The 21,031-nt window shown below is 41.4% G+C and overlaps 1 protein-coding gene across 2 annotated transcripts in view; it reads left to right on the top strand.

Annotated features, from left to right (window-relative positions):
* The window catches only part of SERPINI1 (serpin family I member 1), a 79,626-nt gene that overhangs the window by 20,205 nt on the left and 38,390 nt on the right, over window positions 1–21,031 (top strand). The gene's annotated exons all lie outside the window — the stretch shown is intronic.

The raw sequence follows: 21,031 nt of genomic DNA, 5'->3' as shown, positions 1-21,031 counted from the left end.
ATTGATGAAAAGTGGGGATTATATTATCTGTATTACTGCCTAGGGGCTGCATCCAGCATGGGGGGCTCCATTATGCTAGGCAAGGTATAACCATATAGTAACTACAACAAGGAGTTCTTGTGGCACCTTAGAGACTAACAGATTTTTTCGGGCATAAGCTTTCATGGGCTAAAACCCACTTTATCAGATGCATGGAGTGAAAGATACAGTAAGTAGCTATAAATATACAGCACATGAAAAGATGAGAGTTGCCTTACCAGTGGGGGGTAAGTGCTAACGAGGCCAGTTCATTCAGGGAGGATGTGGCACATTCCCAACAGTTGACAAGAAGGTGAGAGTATCAGCAGAGGGAAAATTACTTTTTGTATGACCCAGCCATTCCCAGTCTTTATTCAGGCCTAATTTGATGGTGTCAGGTTTGTAAATGAATTCCAGCTCTGTAGTTTCTCATTGAAGTCTGTTTTTTGAAGTTTTTTTTGTTGAAGAATGGCCACTTTTAAGTCTGTTATTGAGTGTCCAGGGAGATTGAAGTGCTCTTCTACTGGTTTTTGAATGTTACAATTCTTGACGTCTGATTTGTGTCCATTTATTCTTTTGCGTAGAGACTGTCCAGTTTGGCCAATGTACATGGCAGGGGGGCGTTGCTGGCACATGATGGCATATATCACATTGGTAGATGTGCAGGTGAATGAGCCTCTGATGTTGTGGCTGATGTGCTTAGGTCCTATGATGGTGTCCCTTGAATTAATATGCAGACAGAGTTGGCGACAGGGTTTGTTACAGGGATTGGTTCCTGGGGTACTGTTTCTAATGTGTGGTATATAGTTGCTGGTAGGTATTTGCTTCAGGTTGTGGGGTGTCTGTAAGCAAGGACTGGCCTGTCTCCTAAGATCTGTGAGAGTGAGGAATGGTCCTCCCAGATAGGTTGTAGATCATTAAAGGTGTGCTGGAGAAGTTTTAGTTGGGGGCTGTAGGTGATGACTAGTGGCGTTCTGTTACTTTCTTTGTTGGGCCTGTCCTGTAGAGGTGACTTATGGGTATCCTTCTGGCTCTGTCAATCAGGTAGGTTGATAGAGATTCTGTAGGTGTTTGTCTCTGTCCGAGGGATTGGAGCAAATGCGGTTGTATCTTAGGGTTTTGCTGTAGACAATAGATTGTGTGATGTGGTCTGGATGAAAGCTTGAGACATGTAGGTAAGTATAGCAGGCAGTAGGTTTCTAGTATAGGGTGGTGGTGATGTGACCATCACTTATTTACACTGTAGTGTCCAGGAAGTGGATCTCTTGTGTGGACTGGTCCAGGCTGAGGTTGATGGTGGGATGGAAAAGGTTGAAATCCTGGTGGAATTCTGCAAGGGCCTCCTTCCCACGGGTCCAGATGATGAAGATGCCATCAGTGTAGTGCAAGTAGAGTAGGGGTGCTAGGGAATGAGAGCTGAGGAAGCGTTCTAAGTCAGCCATAAAAATGTTGGCATACTGCGGGGCCATGCCAGTACCCATAGCAATGCCACTGACTTGAAGGTATAAATTGTCCCCAAATCTGAAACAGTTGTGGTTGAGGATAAAGTCACAAAGCTCAGCCACCAGTATCAGGGATACTGTTTCTGACAACTTGTTGTCCATCTTTGTGTGGAATGTTGGTGTAGAGAGCTTCTGCATCCATAGTGGCTAGGATGGTGTTTTCTGGAAGATCACCAGTGGATTGTAGTTTCCTCAGGAAGTCAGTGGTCTCTTGAAGATAGTTGAGACCGCTGGTAGCATAGGGCCTGAGGAGAGAGTCCACATAGCCAGACAGTCCTGCTGTCAGGGTGTGAATGCCTGAGATGATGGGGCATCCAGGATTCCCAGGTTTATGGATCTTGGGTAGCACATAGAATACCCCTGGTCGGGGCTCTAGGGGCGTGTCTGTGTAAATTTGTTCCTGTGCTTCTTCAGGGAGTTTCTTGAGCAGATGGTGCCGTTTCTTTTGGTACCCCTCAGTGGGATCAGAGGCCTGTAGAATGTGGTGTCAGAGTGTTGCCTAGCAGCCTCTCGTTCATACTCCTACCTATTCATGATGACTACAGCATCTCCTTTGTCAGCCTTTTTGATTATAACGTCAGAGTTGTTTCTGAGGTTGTGGATGGCGTTGTATTTTGCTCGGCTGAGGTTATGGGGCAAGTGATGCTGCTTTTGCACAATTTCAGCCCATGCACGTTGGCAGAAGCAGTCTTTGTAGAAGTCCTGTCTGTTGTTTCGACCATCAGAAGGAGTCCATGCAGAATCCTTCTTGTAGCATTGGTAGGAAGGTTTCTGTGGGTTCGTGTGCTGTTCAGTGGCGTGGACTGTCAGTGTAAAAGGGATAGCTAAAGTGGCCAGGCTTCAGATGATCTACTTTGATACAGGTAATATTCCTGTATTGTATTCTGAAAGGCATCATTTGGGGGCAGAACTCTTGTATTAACTAAATCTCTCTTTCCTGTTATCAAGAGAAAAAGTATGACAAAAGATAATTTACTAATAAAATCTATTTTTTGAGACTACTACAATTGGATACGGGATATTAAATGGAGGGACTTGCTGATGAGCACCTCAGAGGGAAGCTGGGTTTGGAGATTAACAGAGGGAGGGAGGAACGAATGGTTTAAACAAGTAGTCATGGGCAAAGTAAGTTGCAGTCCCCCTCCCCGTAGTGTTCAGTGAATAGCAATGATGGACATTGTGGATATAGGGAGAGACAAACCCTGGTGCACAAGGTGTGGTTACATTCTAGCATTTGTAAAAGTCATGAGCTGATTCGTTGTGGAAAAAGGTCAGATTTTTAATTTTTCAAATAGATACAAGGAAAACATCTGCTGCGTAAGTGCAGAATGAAGATTGTCTAACACAAGTAAATTAAAAGAAATACTTAGTATGAGAAGCAGATGAGTTTGGAGATCCGCTATGACCCTTCATGCATGTAATTGCAGCTGTGATAAAAAGTGAGTTTTCAAGCCTCATTGTATTAGTAATTCCTCTTTTGTAGTTAAGTTTTTTTTTTGCAGTGTCATTCCTGATACATAGAAATCATTCCTGAAATTCAGCTGATTATTGGAAAAAGATCACCTCAGGTTGCTGCAGCATAAATTTAATCTTGCCTAGTCTAGCAGAAGAATGAAATATATTAGTGGTTGCTATAACAGTAGTAGTATTTGTTTTTGTTAATGCCTATAAGCATGTCTGGGGCCATGTAAAATAAACTGTCATTCTCACAAAGTACAACTGCATATGCTATTAACCAAGTAGTTCCTGCATTTTTATCCTCATTACCTGTATGGATATGTCCTTTCTAGGAAGCCCTCAATAACATATATCCCACTTGAGGCTTGGATCTTGTACCTAATCAACGAATTGGTTACCATATTAAACAAAAATGGAAGTGAAACATCAAATGTTTGGTGGCATGTAACTGTGTACTTAAACAGGACTGGACACTTGCAAGTCAGATCAGCCTTTAACTTACAGAAGCCCTAAGGATAAGGGTTCAGTTGAGCCCTCTCTGGGTCTCTGTGCTGGCACAGAATAGCTGGAGCACAGTGCACTCTGGCTACACTCTCTCCCAATGAGCCCTGAGTAGGGCTGAGCAAATAATGGAATTATTTCGTTTGAAGGACTGAACTGAAAAAGCCAAAAAAATACCTGGTTTGATTAGGAGACATCTTTTTTTCTTTTCTGCAGTTTTCATCCAAACAACCTCCCTCCCCCCCAAAAGTTCCTTTTTGAGAAGTAATTAATAATAATTTTCTTTAAACGAGGCCACAGTTACTCAACTCCATGAACGTTAACTGGGTTCAATTTCTGCCTGTCAGGAAAGCTTGTAGCCAAAATTGTAAAAATTATGTAGTGCACAGGATCTCTTTTTAATGAGATGATTTGGTTATTTGCTATAAATTATTGTAACATTCAGATTTTAAAAGAACTGTGAATGCCCTTTCTAACAAAACATTTTAACTAGTGTCTGTTTAAACAACAAACCTGGGACCTCAGCTATATCCATCCATCACAAATGAGATTGCATGGCAATAAGTGAGGGTGGAAATTGGCTCATTGTGAGAGCTATTCTAGCAGTTACAAGTTGTCAGATCTGACCCAGTATAGACTTCTTTGTCTGAATTGTGCTAGTTGTCTCACATAAATAAAATGTGGTGGGAAATTTCACTTAGAGAATAGAGAGAACTCCTGGAACAGCAGCAATTGTGCTGAACCTTTTATCAGGGAGATTTGAATAGAGATGTATGTCAAAGCCAAGACCACCCTCCCAATTCACAGCTTGGGTACCGGACTCTGCACTAGCCTGCTGACTCCACTGAGGAGCCAAGTGGGAGGAATCTGCCCCAGCAGCGCTCCAAAGCCAGGATAAACAAACCCTTCAGAACAAAGACAGAATTGTTCCCATAATATGGGATTAGAATTATTCAATTCTATGGAGTGTTTTCTCCCTAAGGTCTTCAGTGGAAACAGGATCAGGCCCCTCGTAGCTGTTTGGAGACCTAGGTCAGATGAGTAAGTCCACAGCCAGGAACTGCAAAATGGGAGGGAAAAATTAACTGAAAAATTTCATACTTCAAAGGGAAAAAAGTATTACTTTGGGTACTGGATGAAGATCTGTGTCTGAAACAAATTGCCTGTTCTCGTGAAGCCCTATTTGAATCAGACTTAAAGCCAGATTCTGACTGCGTTTACACCAATATAACTCCACTGAAGTCAATGGAGTTACTCTTGGTTTAAGCTGGTGTAACTCAGACCAGAATCAGACCTTTAAATTTTTTATTTAAGAATGGCATTAAAGAGAGCCTTGGCATTAAAAGGAGATGTCACACAATGTGTGAGGAATGCCAATTTATTATTACAAAGTATTTGTTATAAAACAACTAGCAGACCTTGGTTCTCCAACGTTTTTCAGCTTTATAGGCAATTACTGTACACAAGATGAAAGACTTCAGCAGCCGCAGCCATTCGTGAGCTCCCAGACAGACTGCAATTATCCTTGGAAGTGATTACTTGAATCAACAAACAGTCATGATAGCCACATTGCTGACAGCCGACCGACGGACGTGTTTTAAAAATGGGACTACAAGGCACATCAATAGGCCAACAAAGCTTCCAAAGGGACTGAGCTAGTCCTGGCAGTTTCTCTGCTGGCAGATGTTGTGAAGCCAGACGGCTGTGGGACTTGTACTGGCTGAGTGCTGAATCTATCACCATCCGGTTAATAGAGCTGTACTGGCAATGGTTCTGAACCTGGCCAAGAGCTGTAAAGGACTGCTACCAAAGCCTGCTGAAAGAGCTGTTTTGACAGAGATGCTAAGCCCAACCAACTGACCAGCAGAGCTGCAATGGCTGCAAGTTTGAAACAAGCTTTCCCATAAAACTGGACTTGTGCAAACATTTCCAAAAACCATCTAACAGAAAAATGGAAGGAAAAAAGTAACTGGATAGATACTTACTTCTAAAAGGAGATTGCAGAAAAGGGAGAGAGTCATTCAGTCTACGTAGGTATATTCATTACAGATCTGAACTGTATGGACATAAAGGAACTATCATGAGCAATTAACCACATTTCTCAAGTATTTCTCTCTCTCCGATAGGATATCCTATTATAACATGTGTTTGTCATAAAATAAGTTAATGAAGCGTTCCTTCTTAGGACTGCTGAACAACAGACTAGATGTGAAACATGTGGCAAGGCTGAAGTGTCATATACTGTAACTTCATTTAGTGAAAGAGTCCAAAGACAACAAAAAAAATAAGAATTTGGACCATTTTTGATGCAGAGGGTGTTGATTACTCAACATTTGACATAGCTGCAACTAAATAGTAGGAAATCAGAAAATATCATGTACAGAAGAAGAGTCCTTTGTCCCCAAAGAGGTTTCATTTTAAATCAGCTCCACCTCAGACTTGACTTGGCATCACATCCTTCCTGCCCTGCCAATAATATCAGCCTGCTTTATTTCCATCTGCTACTTCCATCTCCAGGCATCATTTCCCTTGCTATCCCTGTTTGCCAAGGCACCAGATTCTCCTCATTCAGATCTCTCCTGAGAAACAGTTCTTCCCAGCCCGAGAGGCTCCCATGGCAGCAGAGCTAGTGCTGTTCTGCCTTTTGGCCCCCTAGCTCAGCACATATCCCCTGCACAGTGCTCCACACTGCCCCTTTGCATTCTAGTGTGCAATGGGGATGGGCAAAGAGGGAAATGATCCACTGCTATGCAGCTCCTTTGCCCACAGTGGAGAACCTGTGCAACAGCCATGGAGGACTTCTTCAGTCATGGAGGAAGGTGCAGGATTTGTAGTAATCTATTGCAGATCCAAGTCTCTGTTCTCTGGCATGGTTTAAGGATATCATTCTCCATTATATTATACAGGGTTTTAGAATGATTCCAGTAGAACCCTATAAGTCTTTTCCACAAGGAAGTCAATAGCACTCTTACCAGTGACTTCAGTGAGAGAAGGATCATTCCCCAGGTAGTAATGACTTTAGGATACTATCAGCCTAGCGCACATTCACATGACCCATCTAAAGGTGAAGTGTCAGAGGGGTAGTCTTGTTAGTCTGGATTTGTAAAAGCAGCAAAGAATCCTGTGGCACCTTATAGACTAACAGACGTTTTGGAGCATGAGCTTTCGTGGTTGAATACACACTTCGTCGGATGCATGTAGTGGAAATTTCCAGGGGCAGCCATTCAAATTTTACAGGTTTTTATATGTTGTCATTCCTAATATCTGATTTGTGTCCATTTATCCTTTTCCATAGAGACTATCCAGTTTGGCCGATGTACATAGCAGAGGGGCATTGCTGGCATATGATGGCATATATTGGTGGACGTGCAGGTGAATGAACCGGTGATAGTGTGGCTGATCAGGTTAGGTCCTGTGATGGTGTCGCTGGTGTATGATATGTGGGACAGAGTTGGCATCGAGGTTTATTGCATGGATTGGTTCCTGAGGTAGAGTTACTATGGTGCGGTGTGCAGTTACTGGCACACCACACGATCCATTGTCTACAGCCAAGCACTGAGGTACAATCGCAGACAGAGACCAACACCTACAAAATCTCCACCAAGCATTCTCAAAACTATAATACACTGTATGAGGAAATAAGGAAACAGATCAACAGAGCCAAACGTGTACCCAGAAGCCTGCTACTGCAAGACAAATCCAAGAAAGAAACCAACAGGACTCCACTGGCCATCACATACAGTCCCCAGCTAAAACCCCTCCAACGCATCATCAGGGATCTACAACCCATCCTGGACAATGATCCCACACTTTCACAGGCCTTGGGTGGCAGGCCAGTCCTTGCCCACAGACAACCTGCCAACCTGAAACATATTCTCACCAGTAATGGATCAGCCACACCATCACCAGTTTCATTCACCTGCACGTCCACCAAGGCAGTATATCCATCAATATGCAGCAATGCCCCTCTGCTATGTACATCGGCCAACTGGACACGGTCTCTACGGAAACAGTCTTTACGGAAAAGGATAAATGGACACAATCAGTATATAGGAATGACACATACAAAACTGTAGGAGAACACTTCACCTCCTGCCACACAATAGCAGATCTTAAGGGGGCCATCCTGCAGCAAAAAAACTTCAGGACCAGACTTCAAAAGAGAAACTGCTGAGCTTCAGTTCATCTGCAAATTTGACACCATCAGCTCAGGATTAAACAAAGACTGTTGAATGGCTTGCCAACTACAAAACAGTTTCTCCTCCTTTGGTTTTCACACCCTCAACTGCTAGATAGGGCCTCATCCTCCCAATTGAACTAACCTCGTTATCTCTAGCTTGCTGCTTGCTTGCATAATTACTTGCCCCTGAAGATTTCCACTACGTGCATCCGACGAAGTGGGTATTCACCATGAAAGCTCATGCTCCAAAACGTCTGTTAGTGTATAAGGTGCCACAGGATTCTTTGCTGTTTCTAAAGGTGAAGGGATCCCTATTCTATTCCCAGTCTTCTCAAGCCTTCAGTTAGTTGAGCTCTTTAGTCTTCCAATTCTTGATACTCAGAATCAACTATCAGCTCGTTTAAACTTAATAGCTGATAGTGTCCAGGAATCTCCCACTGTGCTCCTAGCATGTAGTTCATCATGTGAAGTACGTTGGGACACTCAATGTAAGTATGAATGGAGTTTTAAGTCTCTTGTTGTTCAGTTGTGTATGTGCTTTGATCTTTGTTTTCAAAGTTTATCAGCTGTAAATGCCTTCACAAAATAAGAGACCAGGTGGGTTGAGGTAATATCTTTATGGACCAGGCTTCTGTTGGTGAGAGAGACAAGCTTTCAAGCTTACACAGAGCTCTTCTTCAGGTCTTACTTGATACTTTTTATATTCTGCTGATATGTAATATCAGAAGGCATTACAGCAAGTTTCTGTAGCATAAGTGACAGCTTTCATACCTTATAAAAGCATGTATAACGTCGCTTTAGACTTAAACTGCAGTTGATTCCATCTGGCAGCTACGTATGGTGAAACTTAGCTACTGCCCTTTTAATTAAATGACAATTGGGAGTTAGCTTATGGGATCACACTGATCTACCAGATTTCACAGTCGAATACAAAATGTGTAACTTGTTTAAATGATGGAATCTGTGATATGTCTGAGAGCAGAGGGGAAGATATTCTTAACTTGTGGAGTTTCTTTAACAATAAAAATTAAGAACTCATTTCTGCTTCTGATGGAAAATTATTTGACCCAGTGTTGTTCAACCCTCACATCTTCATGCCTCCTTTGAGGAGTCTTCCCCAGGTCAGCCCATTGTGGGGAGGGTACTGCACTCACCTACCCATAGAAAAAAGCAAGGGGTTGTCTGTTGCAAATCTGTCATGTTTGTGGGTATCTTGGGGGACTCACTGGAGCTGCCATCTCTGAGGTACAAAAAAGAATATCTGGGATGATCCTGAGCCATAAAGCTAGACAGCTGGCAGTGTGTACTGAGCACCTTTATAGATTTCCCAGGACAGCTACATCAAAGAAGGGACTGTCCTGGGGAAATCTGGACAAGTGGCAATCTTAGGACCCTCTGGAGGCTACTCTGGTTTACAGTTTATCCTTTGGGGGACAAATGATAGTTAAAACAAGTAGATCTAGACTTTGCAGAAGGATTTCTAAAATGATCAGTCTTTCTTCAGGTGGAGGTAGGAGCTGAGTATTTTAGGGAGTTCAGGATCTTGTCTCCCTTCTCATCCTGCATACACCTGCCTTCTTTTTCTGGTCATTTTTCTACCAATGGCCAGTGACAGAACCAACCTTCTATAGACTTCCAGTAACCCATCAGATGATTGCGCTGATTAGCCTCAAGCCCCATCTGGTGATCCAAGTCACTTGTCAGGTGGTCTGTAACTTGGGTATCATTGACCTGGAGTCTAAACTTGAAAAACTGGTTTACACTGGGCGGTAGCCACCTCTTTATCCAAGGGGGGTCTTCGTTTTAATGGACAATCATCAGGGTATAATAGCCTCCATTGTTAGCCCTCTTCTCAGTGCAAGAATTTCTCCTGACGCCTCCTGTGCATTTCAGCTCAATATGGAAGGTACAGAGCTCAGGTGAAGGATCTGTACAGTCTTATAATCAAAATGGTGTTCAGGAGGCAAAATGGAGGTTGTCGTTTCAAATAGATACAGCATTCATAAGCTGTGTATAAACAGGTTCACTTAACCGACACAACCCACAGAAGTTGGCAGCTGTGAAAATGAGGCCACTTTAAGTGCCTGAATATCAATTTAGGTGTCTACTGTAACTATAGGCTATCCAGGCTTGTGTCTTTTGGCCACAGCATCACAACAGGAAGAAGTATTATTGTTGGATTAATTGTTAGAATTGAGGGAATATGAAGGTCGAATGAGCTATCTGATTTGGTTAGCTTTTGGGGGACCAAGTGCAAACTACCCTGCAGGATTGAGCCCCATTTTGGAAGATGATTTAAAAAAAAAAACCTTTGCATTTTTTTCTTTAAATGGAACTTTCCATTCATCCCTAGCAGGTTTATGGCTGAGGCAATCACACATCCCAAACTAGCGTGCCTGATACCAAAAAAAAAATCTCAAACCTTGTGATATCTCTAAAATGTTATCTTTAGGAGGACTTTTTTTTCTTTTTGATTTAGTTCCTTGTGCATTGGCTCTAATGGCTAATGTCCCATCGTCTTTGAAATAACTTTGCTGTCACTTTTGTAATATTTCTATGAGGTGTACAGAACAGCAGACAAAATGAAATTGACCTCAGGGTTTCCTGCTTCAGAAGGCAGTGACTCTGTGAATCAACAGCTGGTGTTAAAATGTCATGACTTTATTATTAATGTTCATGGAGATTAAAATATAAATGTAATCGTACATTGGTAAGGCAAACATACTCACTCAAACAAGTTCGATGCTTGACATCTGTCCACAGCAACTCCGTAACAAGATAATAAGCTTATATAACTATATTAAACTCTCCTGAATACACAGTTCTTGCAAATGTGCAAGTCAAACAAATATGTATATCATGAATCAGCTGACTCACTGGCTATGTGCAACCAGAGTATAACAGGCACTAAAATGCTACTGACTGAACACAGTAATAGGGGCTACATAGGTGAGCAATTTTGCAGGGTTGTCGTGATAAATTAGGGGGAAAGCCATGGTGCGAATATCACAAGTTATGGAAAGCTTTGAGCAGGACGGGATTAGAATCACAGCGTCCGTCACTTTTGTAGCAACCAAGCTATCTTACAGACTTCTTAATGCAACTCTTGCAGTGTTAAGAATAGGGGTATCTGGTAACTTTATTGACAACTGGTTACTGTCCCTCCCCCTCAGACATAGTTCTCCTGGATGCCCCACGCTTCTAATTTTTATTTAAAAATCTGGCCTTTTAAAGCAATGGCTCTCAACCTTTCCAGGCTACTATATCCTTTTCAAGAGTCTTTGTCTTGTGTACCTCCAAGTTTCACCTAGTTTAAAATCTAGTTGCTTACAATATCAGACATAAACATACAAAAGTGTCTCAACACACTATTACTGAAAAATTGCTTACTTTCTCATTTTTACCATATAATTATAAAATAACTCAATTGGTGTATAAATATTATACTTGCATTTCTGTGTGTGTGTGTGTGTGTGTGAGAGAGAGAGAGAGATATCTATCTTACACACACACACACACACACACAGTATATAGAGTAGTATAAACAAGTCATAGTCTGTATGAAATTTTAGTTTGTACTTCACTACTGCTTTTTATGTAGCCTGTTTTAAAACTAGGCAAATACCTAGATGATTTTGATGTACCCCTGACAGACCTCTGCATAGCCTCCGGGGTATGCATACCCCCCCCTCCCCCCAGTTGAAAACCACTACTTTTAAAGGTTTGCTTTAGCACTACCTCCTTTTCCCACTTGCACCCCACTTTTTGCCTGGTTGCTTTGACCTGCCATAGTATATGATTATTTATTAATTACAGTAAGCCTATAGACCAACTGAAATGAAGGCCCTATTCTAGGTGCTGTAGAAACACAGACATAGACAGTCCTTACTCTGAAGATCTTACATCTGAGTAGACAGGACAGGCAAAGAGCAGGGGAAAGAAGTATCACAGAGTGAACAAAACGACCAGGGCTAATGCTAATGCTAATGCTAATGTTGAGGAGGAGGGGAGGTTCTTGGGTTTTTGGGTGTGTATGTGGAATTTAGTTGAGCAGGAACTACTTAAACAAAAAGACAATAGAAAGGGAAGGGGGCACTGAAGGAAGGGAGGCTAGGGGCAGACAGGGCAGTGTGGAGGGAGGATATGTTCATGGTGAAGTATAGGAAAACTTGACAGTCCAGAAGACAAAAAAAATTAGCCTGTGGGATTGTGGTATATTTTTGGCAAACTCAGTGGGGCTGCATCTACACTGCAAAGCAAGAGGGCTTGAATCTTGGGTCCTGGCTTGATCCAAGCTTTAACCCTCCACCCCTCTGGGGTTCTAGGACACTGGATCCGAGCCGTGGGTTAGCATGATTTGTGTGTCGACAGAAGAGAAGTTAGGTTTGAGCCTGAGTTGGAACCCTGGATTGACACTGCTCTACATAGCAAACAAAAAACCTCACCACCGCAAGTGCAGCTCCACCAGAATCCCCTCTAACAGTCTTTTTGTCAGTCAGTCTCGCTATGTTTGGACAGCAAGTTAATTGAGAACATCTTGTAGCACAAAAGCAATTCTGTCAAACTTCTGCATCTATCCCTTATTTATTCCTCTCTGAACAAGCGAACACAGTCAGTTCTGTCTCCTGCACCCACATACTTCCCCTAGCTGTTGTCTGAAGTTCTGTTCTGCAGATCAGAAATGAAAAGCTGCTGATGCTTCCTGCTCCCGACTCCTTGAGTGTTGTTTTGCTTGCAAGTAGCTAAGTGTGATCTATAAAATGATGATTCTTAGTCTAATGCCTGTGTGCCAGGGAATTGAGGGAAAGGATCATGGGTTTTTTCTGGAAAGTTACTTTCTTTGAAAAGTCATAAGGATAATTTGTTTATAAAATTAATAACTGTATTGAATGTGTGACCAGGCAAACAAAGGATTGCATTTTTTTTGAACCTGTCTGGGCATGCAGAAGATTAGAGTTTGACACTTTGTATACACTTTTTTGTTCTGCTCATTCCTCCTTTGTTTTGGAGTCTGATTTTTCTTGATGCTTCGGAAAGCAATTTATATTTCACCACCCTGGTGGGAGCTGCAGGAGGCATAATTCCTTTCAGAAAAATCTTGGCTTGCAGGCCGTGCTAGGTCACTTGAGTGTCTCTTTAATGGTGTGTACAATGGGCTGTGTAGTGTAGTCAAACAGTGTAGAGTAGGCGCTTTGATTCTGCCTCTCAGGCCCTTTTTGGCTGGTTATTAGTGCCAGCCTTGTGGTCAGGGAGTGCAATCCTCTGTCCCATCCCCTGACCCAGTCACAGCTCTGTTTACACCATTTAGACTAGAAGTTACACCTCCCACCCTGTTGCCATACAGGAACAAAACTGAAGGTGCTCAAGCTAAGGGGCAGGGTAAGGGAAAGCCACGCCTAAATACCCGCTACCATCATCTGCTGTGAGGGTTTGCAGGGAATACTTTGAAGCAGTAGGATCTTTCTATTCACAGAAGTTTTCTAAAAATTGTCCAGAAGAAACATTGGGGGAAACTGAGTTTCCCATTGGCTGCACTAAGGCTGAGTTCAGTGTGATCCTCTTTTGACATGATCCGCTGTGGGGATGAGCTTTCTCGAGTAACTCAAGACATATTGGAGGAAATTAGATGAACAAGAATATATGGAGGTAAATTTCAGAGGGGAAAATAATATGCCGTTGGGGGAAACCAGGGTTTCATTTTACGGTGAACTAGTCCAAATTCCCAAATTGATTTAATAAGCCGCAGTTAGCGATTCCATAATATCTCTACTGGAGTGGTCCCTTGGGAATAAAATACAATAAAATTACGTGGCTCACAGTTTGTGTTGCAAGCCAACTCTTCTAAAGATATGGTTTTGTATTGTGTTCAGTTCTGGGCACCACATTCAGCAAAGATGTGGATAAATTGGAGAAAATCCAGAGAAGAGCAACAAAAATGAGTAACTTCAGAAAACATGACCTATGAGGGAAGATTGAAAAAAATTGATTTGTCTAGAGAAGAGAAGATTGTGGGGGGGGGGCGGGGATACAATAAGTTTTCAAGTACATAAAAGGTTGTAACAAGGAGAAGAGTGAAAAATTTGCTCTCATTAGCCTCTAAAGATAGGACAAGAAGCAGTGAGCTTTAGTTACAGCAAGGGAGGTTTAAGTTGGACTTTAGGCAAAACTTCCTGTTAGGGCAGTTAAGCACTGGAACAAATTGCCTAGGGAGGGATCGTCTAGTTATTGCTTAGTCCTGCTTTGACTAAGATGCAGATGGCCTACTGAGGTCCCTTCCAGTCTCACACTTCTATGATTTAGTGTGTTTTGAGAAGGGATGGGGACCCTAATAGGCTGGTCTATGTAGAGAGAATTTTGTGCTAGGATACAGAGCAGACAGGATATGTTTCCCTCTAAGGGAAGCCCCTTTGCTATCAGTCTGCAGATCTTTTACAGTATTTTGGGAACTAAGGGCTTGGTACTACATAGAAATTATGACAGCCACTATCCTGTTCTGTGTATTAGAGATTGAACCTGGGACCTCTAAAAAGCATGAGCGCTACAGCTTGAGCTGTGGAGCCAAGCCTGTTTAGCTGGAGCTGTTGCAAACCCGTATCTTCTAGATCAGAGGTTTTCAAACTGTGGTCCATGGACCACTAGTAGTCCATGAGCGTCATTCAGGTGGTCTGCGGATAGTTCCCTCTAAGGTGCGCGCCTTGGGCAGTCGCACATGAAAGAATGAAAGGCCCCCCACCTAATTAATGGAGCCACACAGGTGAGGTGGGCTCCATTAATTAGGTGGGGAATACGGTGGGGTGGGAGGGGGCAGTGGGGTGAGAAGAAGGGGTGGGGGAATTTGGGATGTGCAGGGCTGTGGTGGCCAGAGAAAGAGGCGACTTTCCCCAGCTCCAGGGCTACGGATGCTGGGGAGAAATGGCCCTCCTTCCCAGCCTCAGCTCTGTGGCTGCTGCAGTGGGGAGAGAGGGTGCATCCATCGCATTAGAAAGGTAAGGCTGCTGATATTAAAATATGAGTTGTGTGCTTTTATTTGTAGAACAAAAAAAGTTAGTTATTATTAAGGGGTTTTTTTATATAGCGCTTTTATCCAAAGCACTTTGCACCGTTAGCTAACTATTGTAAACAGCATTTGGAAAGATCATTAAGAGTCCGCCGAGACCCTCATCAATTTTCAAGTGGTCCATGGGGAAAAAAAAAAGTTTGAGAACCACTGCTCTAGATTATGCACAGGGGGGTACTGTAACACACACTCACCAGTGGATTGCACTAGCATAGAATTTTCCATCTTCAGACAAAGTCTAAGTGATAGTTATGGCTTAAAACCTCCTAGTGAGGCATATAAATACTTCTCATTCCCATTTCACAGGTTTTAGGAGAGAGAGGAGGAAGACTTGGAATGTGGAGACCTAGAGATGAAAGATTAAGTGCTTCGTTCTTAGTACTGAATCTTCTAGTCTATTGAATCATCTTGTGCAATAGGTTATGTCCATGGTGCCTAGCAGGAACAGAAGTGGGTACATTAGAGACACCTAATATAGATGCAAAAATGGTATTGTAATGGCTTAATAGGAAAAAATATTAAATGAAACTCTGAACTGAAAGAGAGGGTATCAAAAATGTTTAACTGAAGAAGTTTTCTGCAAGTTTGCACTTTTTTTTTTTTTTTTAAACTTTTCTTTAAGACTTGGGAAAAAAGGATTTTAAAAAAGCCTCAGACCCTTCTAACTTCTCTGCTGATGTGTTTTACTGAAATTCATGAAAACCAGACCATCCTAGACAATTGGCATCAGGTTTGTCAAATAGACCTGGTACAGTGGTTTGACAGTGGTAAAGCTAGGATTTAATTTTTGTAGAGCACTGGAAATTCCCAGTGAAAGAGGGAAAGAAACACATGGATGGGGTTAAGAAAAACTTACAGAAGGGGCTGAGTGTTTGACATGTCCAGTGGCAGCATAGCCCTGCGGATAGGGCACTGGACAGGAACTCTGGAGACATGAGGTCTATTTCCAGCTCTGCCACTGATCTGTTGTGAGACCTTGGGCAACTCGCATCACCTTTTCTGTAGTTGTTTCCACTCCCATCCTTGTCTGTTTAGATTATAAGCTTTGTGGGGGAAAGACTCTCTTACCACATTAATACAGTGCCTAACACAATGTGGTGCTGATGAAATACAAATAATAATCTGTTAATCCAAGTATGTGCTAACATTTTTTGGTCACTGTGAATACTCAAAGTTGAGCTACCCTATGGTAATTAACAGAAAAATGTCACTAGAGCAGAATGTTGCCACAGGTAACTGTTTCTTAATGTTAGGTGTATGTCAAGCTGTAGTCAAGTAATTTATCAAAAATAAACATGAAGGAGAAAGACATTTTATTTTTAGGTGACACGCTGTGGTGATTTTTCTAGTGCAGTGTCTTAATTTCTGGTACAACAAGAGACATGAGTTTGCATCATCAGGATCTGATGTAACATGTTTTGTGAGGAAGCTGAGGGTGGCCATTCCACCTGGCAACATCTGAATTATTGGAGGTAAAAGGATTTCAGAATCTGAAGTCCTCTTTCCAGCCTCAAAAAGAATTCTGTGGAGATCAGATGTTTCTCCTTCATCAAAAGAAGTTGATCCAATGAAAGATATTGCCTTACCCATTTTGTGTGTCTCATATCCTGGGCCCAACAAAACTACAAAATCACTGCAAACTTCATAGACCCCATCACTTGGAACACTGAGGCCACCCCGTGAGCTACCCACCTTCTGTGCTTCCTGGCTCATCTACTAAAGAAATCTCTCTGGCTTCCTCCACTGAAGGCAGGTTCCAACTCCAGTCCTTTAGAAAAGTAGGTGATGGCTCCTGCTTTGGAACTGAAATAATAAAAGGAGTGTGCTGGATTCTTGTGTGTTAATTGATTAAATATAATTATTTGGGGGAAAAAATAAACCTCTTTCTGTAATCTTCATAAGGAGAAGAGACAGCTGTCTCAAATAACAGATTCATTATGATGGAAAGGCTTATTGTTTTTTAACAGTGATGAAGGCCGCTACGGTTCTACAGAAACTACTCTTACATTCAGTAGGCTTTTAGAGCGATACACTTTCTAGAATCTTGAACCATTCCATATAATTCTGTAGCAGGGATAAAATTCTCTGTTTGTTTTGGGCAAGCCAATAAAATTTCTTACAGAAAGGTGATAATTTTCTATTAAATACTATAGGTCTTTTGCAGAAACACTTTTTTCTTTTAAAAAGTTCATTTGGGGTGAAAGAACAAGATACTGTTTCCCTGGCTAGAATACTGACTATATTAGTATTAGCTAAGAAAATACTAGGGCTGGTTGAGCATGTTTAAAAAATTCAATTTGCAAATATACGCATGTTTAAAAGGAGTGAGTTTGTTTCACAGTGGTCCATGGGATCCTATTCATTTTTTGCATAGTCATGTAACTGCTGGATGTTTGAGAATATATGCTGCCCCCGAAATTTCACACGTAATTATTCCTCTGTAAAGGCACTATTCTCCAGTGTGGATTACTGAAATATTTTTAGGAGGGAGATGAGAATTATACTGTATGAATTAGGCATATACAATGTGAGTTATAAACAAGAAGTAGTGGACGCAAATAGATAACCAGCAAATCATTGTATAAAAACAATTGCCCCAAATATTTGGGAATAGAAATGTATTAAAGGAAAGAAGAACTTGATTATAAATTATTTGCCAAGTTGCAAAGAGACTAAAGCCCAGTCTTGTACTGAGAACCTCTCAGACCCTTGTACCTGCCTGACGCTCTATTGACCTTGCTGACGGAAGGGTCTGTGTTTTGTTGTTAAAGTTATCTGTATTATCATAGCTTAATTTTAAGCATTGATGTCAATGGGCCATAAGCACAAGCTTAAAGTTAAGCATGTACATGAGTGTTTCGCTGAATAGGGATGCTTACCTGAATTGAGGCCTGAATCAGTTTTCAATCTCTTATCTTTCTTCAGGTTTAAACATCATTATTTCTCAAAACTTTGCCAGGATGTGGTTAAAAAAGCAAATCTCTGTATCCAAATTGTGGAGAAGAAAAAAAACTATCAGATAAAAGATCCCTGTTTGTCCACTAAAAGGAAAGGTAACACTGAACAAGTATAAAACTGACTAGAACTAGAGAAGTTCATAGAGGATAGGTCCATCGATGGTTGTTAGACATATGCACGGGTAGTGTCCCTAGCCTCTGGGAATGGCTGACAGGATGGATCACTTGATGGTTACCTGTCTGTTCATTCTGTCTGAAGCATCTGGGGGCTGGTCTACACTAGGGGGGGAAATCGATCTAAGATACGCAACTTCAGCTACGTGAATAGTGTAACTGAAGTCGAAGTATCTTAGATCGAGTTACCTACCGTCCTCACGGCGCGGGATCGATGTCTGCGGCTCCCCCTGTCAACTCCGCTACCGCCGTTCGCGTTGGTGGAGTTCTGGAGTCGACAGGAGCTCGTTCAGGGATCAATACATCGCGTCTAGATAAAATGCGATATATCGATCCCTGAGAAATCGATTGCTACCCGCCGATACGGCTGGTAGTGAAGACGTAGCCTGGCACTGGCCACTGTCAGAAGACAGGATACTGGGTTAAATGGACCTTTGGTCTGATCCAGTATGGCTGTTCTTATGATATCCTTTTAAATTATTGTATTAAATATAGTCATCCAGTTTTTGCTTTTATATATTGATACTGCTTGACTCTAAATATACAAATAAGGAAGCATTTTATCTACCAGAGAACTAAATGAAACAGCACTATTCTCTTTTCAGGTAACTTAATGGCCATGAATCTGCTGTTCTTCATTTACAAAAATAAAAATAAAAAATATGCTCTGATTAGCAAAACAACTAATATGTATTTTAAAAGTTTGAGATCTGAGGTGTGTGGGATTTTTGTAAAAGGAAAAGGGGTGGTGTTGGGCATGTGTGTATTGCATAAACCTCATTAAAAATATTAGCATTTAAATGGTCCAAACTAGCCATTGAAGTTTTCTCTCTATAAAATGTGTGCATCTCCCTTTCTGCTATTGCTATAGCCTATCTGGCTGTAGCACATATGGCAAGCTGTTGATCAGAGTGTTGAACAGCTATCTTCACAATCAGAAGTAATTGGAAAGCTTTTTTGAAATGACGGATAAGATGATTCAATGCGCATCAAACTAATTACCCCTTTCAGTTTTCAAAGCAAGCTGGCATGAGTTAAAACTACAGTCTTGATGTGGCAAAGCACTTAAATATGTGCTTAAGTCCACCCCCATACAGCAGAGCATATGAAGTTTTTATTTTAATCATTATATGATCTTTCCCAAATTTTGGGGAAAGCTCAGAAAGGCAGGGTGTTGCTTTGAACTCATCTTTGGAGAAGGGTGATGGACATCTGTTTTAAGGCTTTGGACTGGGATTCAGGAGATCTGGGTTAAATTCCTGTCTCTGCAGACTTCCTGTGTGACTTTGGACAAGTCACTTAATCTCTTTTTGTGCATCAGTTCCCCAGCTGTAAAATGAAGATCATACAGCCTTCTTCCCATTCTTTGTCTGTCCTGGCTGTTTAGCTTATAAATTCTTCACGGTGGAGGAGTGTCTCTTACTAAATGTTTGTACAATGCCTTGCAAAATGGGGCCCTGCTGTTTTGGAGTTTCTAGGTGTTCTTGTAATAATATAAAATAGCCTACACACATGTCCGTTGAGAAGGAAGCCTTAAATGTCCCAACTAGCAAAGGCAGTCATGTTCAACCTATTAGATTTATATAGTATGAAAAATATTAAATTCCTAAAATTGCTGGGTAGCCAGCAGGCAAGTAAGAAATCCTTAATGTCATTAAGGAAGATAAATGGGAAGCTAGTGACAGATAAAGTTGTTGTTAGTTTGATGCAATGAATTCATTCTGTTCCAATGTTCTTGAAAGAAATAGTGAAGGTCATGCCTCAAAGACTGGGAGACATTTTCCTAAGGGAGACCAAGAAATCTTAGATGGTCTTATGATTATGCTAAAGTAGGTAGTCAAGCCATAAGCAACCATCAAAGCTGACAGGGCTCCAGACCCAGATGATTTGTTTTACATAAAGCAAAAACTAATGAAATAAAAATCTCTACTGCAGGCTTTCTTGATAAGAAGGAATAAAAGACATATAGGTAAATTCCATTTGGGGGGGACTTAATTGGAAGCTAGAGGATGGGACAAGGTCCATACAAATATATAAGCCAAAAAGAATATGGATCCATAAAACAATGCCTGGCTAATATGCATGAGCTCCTTTAGTTCATCAGTAAGGCCTCATTTTTGTGAATGTCATGTGGATGCCATAGCAGTTAACAAGTTAAAGTGTTTTGGTTTCTGACTGAAAAAGCAAAGCTAAAATCTTATCTGTGATGTATGTGGCTACGGGTGAGGCAGATCACTAAATAATGGATACATCAGAGTTGTAGCCAAAACACATGCACGTCTGATAAATTCTTGTTTCCTCATCTGTGAAAAGGGGGTGGTAATGCTTAATTGCTTACCACTCTGAGGTGTTGTGAGTTTTAAATGGATAACATTTGTTTAGTGCTTTGAAGATAAAATGCACTATATAAATATTAAGTAATATTATGTTAAGGTCACTGACTTCAAGAGCCCTAGTGTCCTGAAATAGTTAAGCAAACAACTAATCAGCATTGCCAGCCCCAAGCATTCAGAAATCATGAGTCAGGCCCTACAAGAATTATGAGATTTAACCAAAAAAAAAAGTGTTTATTTGCCTTCTGGCTTTGGAGCCTTTTTGAGTCATGTTTCCAAGCTTTTCTCGACAATCATGAGGATTAGAAACTTAAACTTTGTCAGTTTTTATTTAAAAAATAAATTCTCACATAGAGTTATGTGATTAAGAGCTGAGGATTTAAGAAAAACATGAGACTCGTGATAAAATTGTGAAAGCTGGCAGCGCTGTTCTTTGCTGAAGCATTTTCAGCTGGGCCTGCAGTGCATTGATGGAGAGAGCTGAGTACCAGAGCTTGTTCTATTGAGGAGTTCTTCCCTCCTTTTGTGACACTCTCAACAAAGGATACTCCAGCCAAACACTGTGTTAACTGACCCCACTCCTAAAGATTCCCAGGTGGATGTTTACTCTGGCTGGAAAAACTAATGCCTTCTTATTTGCTTTACTGTCAACAAGGGTCTTATTTCACTCAGATGCCATTTTAAATTATTTTCCTTTCAAAGTTCACTCTAGGAAGTTGGCACATGCTTTGTGACCAAGCAGCCTCCCTAGTACATTTCCGTTGGTCTGGGTATCAGTGGGCTCACTCAAAGCAGTTTCAGTAGGAGACGACATATCTTCATCTGATTTGGACATTGATTGCAGTGTAACT

This window comes from Chelonoidis abingdonii, chromosome 8 (assembly GCF_003597395.2).
Source record: "Chelonoidis abingdonii isolate Lonesome George chromosome 8, CheloAbing_2.0, whole genome shotgun sequence".
In the NCBI taxonomy this organism is placed as follows: domain Eukaryota; kingdom Metazoa; phylum Chordata; order Testudines; family Testudinidae; genus Chelonoidis; species Chelonoidis abingdonii.
This window is presented reverse-complemented; position numbering and strand designations above follow the sequence as displayed.